We start from the raw sequence: 4642 nt of genomic DNA, 5'->3' as shown, positions 1-4642 counted from the left end.
CAAGGGGTTCATGGCCATCCCACTTCCAAGGCGGTGGTAGGATTGTACAGTGACTCGACACTAGCTATAAAATGGTCATTGATTTTATGAAGTCACTTTCGGCGCGGTCGGATAAGACCGCTAGGAATTCAGAAGTTGCCAAATCTTTAATTCTTAAGAACAAACTTATTTTTTGGCCGTTTTAACTACTGCTACATTAATTTCAAATAATCTACATAAACTTGATTATAAAAGAATGCTATATAGCTTTTTATGAACGATTCGTTTTTTGGAGGGGATAAAAAAGTGGCTTTGTATGAATCACGTGAGACTTGGCACCGTTGCTTTTACGATGACAATAGGGGCGACCCGAAGTCAGACCGCCATGTAAGCTTGCCCTTAGACGTACATGTGGCGGTGCTGCCAGGCCCACACCTAAAGTGCCTTCATAAAACGGATGGACATTAAGATGGCAGGTACACACTTCACACCCGTCCATTGTAAGAATACATGCCCACACTTTACACGCACAAAATGAAGCACACCTGCTCTACGTACTCGTCCATGACACACGTCGTGGGGCGGCCGTGCACGCGGAACAGTGAGTACCCACTCCATTCTAATCCACTGGTCCACAACACTATCCGGCTATCTATCTACCCATCCACACATGATAATCCGCTAATCCACAACACTATCCATCTATCTGTCTAGCCATCCACACATGATAATCCGCTAATCCACAACACTATCCATCTATCTGTCTAGCCATCCACACATGATAATCCGCTAATCCACAACACTATCCATCTATCTGTCTCTCCATTTTACCATGATAATTCACTAATGCACAATGCTATCCAGCTATCTATCTACCCATCTACACATGATAATTCACTAATGCACAATGCTATCCAGTTATCTATCTACCCATCTACACATGATGTCACTAATCCACAACACTATCCGTCGATCTATCTACCCATCTACCTCTATCTACCCGGGCCCCGCCCTGACAAAGGCCCCGGCTGAAGGATACGAGCTAGCGGAGGACAAGGACGCCCTCCGCCCTTGGAGTCTTACTGTGGTGACGCAGGAGCCGCCAAGGTTGAAGAGCTGCATGACTCGCATCTCCAGAGGCCTTTCAAGCTCCACCAGCACCGCTGCCGCCTGTGGGTGAAGAGGCAAGGGTAGGTAGGGCACGCCAAGGTGAGGCAAGGCAAGGTAACACAGTGTGTGCCAGACCCACCTCGGGCAGCGGAGCCACGTCGGGATGAGCCAAGAGGCGCCGGTAGACACCAGCACACCGACGGCGCTGCAACAACAACAACAACAATAATAATAAGGATAACAACAACAACAACAACAACAACAACAATAATAAGGATAAGAATAAAAAACAAAAACTATAGCAGCAACAGCAGCAAAACAATTGCCACCACCACTCTCACCTCCTGCAGCAGGTTCTCGGAAGAGATGTTTATTGCCAGAAACGCCAACATTATAACGAGTAAAATCATGAAGATGGGGAGGTCGAACACGCCCTTCTTCTGCAGCTGTAGAAGCAGGAAGTAAGTGGAGAAGATGAAGAAGACGAAGCAGGCACTCAGCCACACAAACAGTGGTCCCCCCAAGTACGACAGCAGGCTGGCCAACACCTGCGCATTGAGGAGAGAGTGGAGCCGTGTATGAGCACCACTGCAGGGCTTCAGGTAGCGCAGCTCCATGCTTATAAGATACTATAGGAGTCTATGAGAATGTAATCCCTCAGTCGGAATATTACTTGGTCTAAGACGGATTTCGGCATAATTTACAATTCGTCCAAAAAAGCTTAACACTGTCCAAGGTTCATTTAACCAAGCCTCTCCACCTGGCAATTTCTGGCCACGGTCCTGACAAAGGTTACAGCCAGGAGTATATTTAGGGTCCCGAAAACATAGGAGCTTAGTCCATCACTAATCCATAGATCTTCAACAAACTGGCGAGTGGTCGTGAAAACGTAATAGAAACATGAACCAAAGAGAACTAAACCAAAGGATTCCCGTGCGAGATCTATCACTTCTATTACTAGCAACAATTTTGTGTGGGTCGCGGACCGGATTTTTCTTCTGATGTTAAAAAAAAATATTTGAAATATCTCGGCTATTCATTAAACATTCGGGATTAATCCCCCAATGCCAAAGCATAACTACGCCAATGGTTACATCTCTGCATCTACGTCTACATGTTCATGTACCTCCTCCGACTGCAGCAGCACCACACGGGCACGCCGGAGGAAGGGTGCCAGGTCAAGGGTGGCTGCGGCAGTGGGCACACTACAGGGCGTGATGCAGTGGACATCCGGGACTTTGCAGAGGTGCAGGGCTTTGTCCTGCACCTCGGTGACCAGGTGCTCCCAGTGGGGCGGCAGAACTGCACGGGTGGCGACCTGCAGGCGGCACAGCTCCGTGCAAAACAGCAGCATGGAGGCAGGGGCGGGGGGGAAGCTAAACAGCCAGTCCCCGAGAGCCAACACAAACACCAGCCACCGGGCCCCGTCGCTATCAGAGACGATAAAGCCTATTATCCTGAAGCTGAAGAACAGGTACTGCACCACGCACACCCACAGGAAGGCGAGGCTGGTCGCGCCCAGACGCCGAGGTCCTGCAGGGTTGAGGCCGCGTGCCAACTTCTTTAGAGTCACCACCTCCCTCACGAGGCGCGGCAGGCGGGGGCTGAGCAGCAGCAGCAGCAGACACGTGACACTGAACGCCACCTGCGAGCCCTTATTCAACATGATCCTCCCGGCAATGGCCACGACGCTCGTCTGGTGGAAGCCCACGACCCTCCGGATGGCCCCATCGCCCACGTTCATCCACACCTGCAGGGCCACATTCAGCGCCAGGTGCACCACGCACCACGCCGCGGGTAGCCAACCCACGCGGCAGGCACCCTCGGGGCCCACCACCACGTACGGACACAAGCCCACTGCCTGCAGCCACCCCACGCCCACGCCCATGCCCACGTCTATACTGGGCGCAGTGCCACGCGTGGCTCGTGGCCGCCGCTTGGGGGCCTCCTCCGCCATCGCTGCCATTGCCACTGTGCTTCTGTCGCCGCTGCTCAGTTCCCGCGAGCCATGCCAGGTATCGACCACCGGGCCGGGGCCGGACGAATGTTGCCTGTCGATTTTGATTTTTTTAATGACTCGAGTTGTGCGTGGTCGTAGCCCGCTGAGGAGTGGGAGGAGGAGGCCGGGGAGGGGTTCAGCTAACGTGCATAGAGTTCATTTTCCTTTCCAATTCTCACTATCTCCCTGCTCCTCCTCCTCCTTCACTTCCGCCCCTCCTCCTCCTTCCTTCCCACCTCACACTTCCTCCCTCCCTTCCACCTTCGTCCTCGCCCTCCCATCTCCCTCGTTCTCCTCCTCCTCCTCCTCCTCCTCTCTTCCTCCTCCTAAGTTATTCCTCCACGTTCCTCATCGACTTACCCGGTTTATCCACACTCTTCCTGCTCTCCCTCCCTTCCTCCTCCGTCTCCCCTCCTCCCTTGCCCTCCTCTTCCCTCTGGCTCCGCTCATAGGGGTAGGGTTATCGTACTACGAGATACCCAGGTACGTTTTACTGACGGGTACTTTTGCTCAAAAGATGTGAATAACAGGGTATGTTTAACAGGGGCAGGGATCGGGGATGTGGCCGCCAGGTTTGGGGTGTGTATGGCTGGCGATATGGGTGCAGAGTGCCTAGTGAGGAGCTGCACAGGCGCTTCGGAAAAGTCTTGGGAAAGGTTAGGGATGGAAGAGGGATTCCTGCCGTGTATAGTGTTCTGCCAAGGAGGCGTGTTAGTGAGAGACGGCTGTTCTGCCCGATAGCAGTGAACAACTGATTAGCATCTCCATGAGAGCGAAATGGATGGCTCTTCACTGACAACTGGGACCTGTTTTATGGGGGGGACACCTTGTACGAAGGGGGACTCCCTATCGCGATGAGGTTCCCTCAGTTGAGGTTGAGGTCCCCTCAAACTCTTTTGAGCGAGCACTTGGTACCAGAAGGATTTACTAGAAAGGGCGGTCGGCGGAGGGCTTACAGGGGGCCATACAACAGAGTAAAACTAGGCCGCTGTAAAATAATTGTGGGGGAGTAACAAAGGGTGGTCTAAAGGCTTTCTATACCAACAGCAGAAGTCTCAGGAATGATACATTTACATTTTCGATTAACTAATAGGCAGAATATGATAAGCGAGGTGAAGGTGGGGGAAGAGCTAGGTTGTAGTGATCACGGTGAGATTATGCTTGGCTTGGCGGTGACCCGCAAACCCAGCCCCGTATTGGTGCCAGATATTGAAGGAGCCATTTATGAGGGGCTCAGAAGACACCTTGAGAAAGCTAATTGGGATCTCAAGGGTTAGATGAGGGCCAGAACATACATGTAGGTCTGGAATCCGATGTCCAGACGAACCATGTAGAAAAATCCTACACTAATTTATTAAGAATAATCGTAAAGGGGCAGGGGCACCATAGCCTATCGCACACTTGAGAAGGGATAAATCGATCCTAAGTGGATGACTCGTAGGCTTATAAATGAGATAGGCTTAAAGGGAGAAATTTGGAGGAAAATAAGGAATGGAAAAAAACATATCAGGAATAGATATGCTGAATTAGCCAGATTGATATAGAAGAACGCAA

This window comes from Eriocheir sinensis, chromosome 19 (assembly GCF_024679095.1).
Source record: "Eriocheir sinensis breed Jianghai 21 chromosome 19, ASM2467909v1, whole genome shotgun sequence".
NCBI classification, from domain to species: domain Eukaryota; kingdom Metazoa; phylum Arthropoda; class Malacostraca; order Decapoda; family Varunidae; genus Eriocheir; species Eriocheir sinensis.
Note: the sequence above shows the minus strand (reverse complement) of the source record.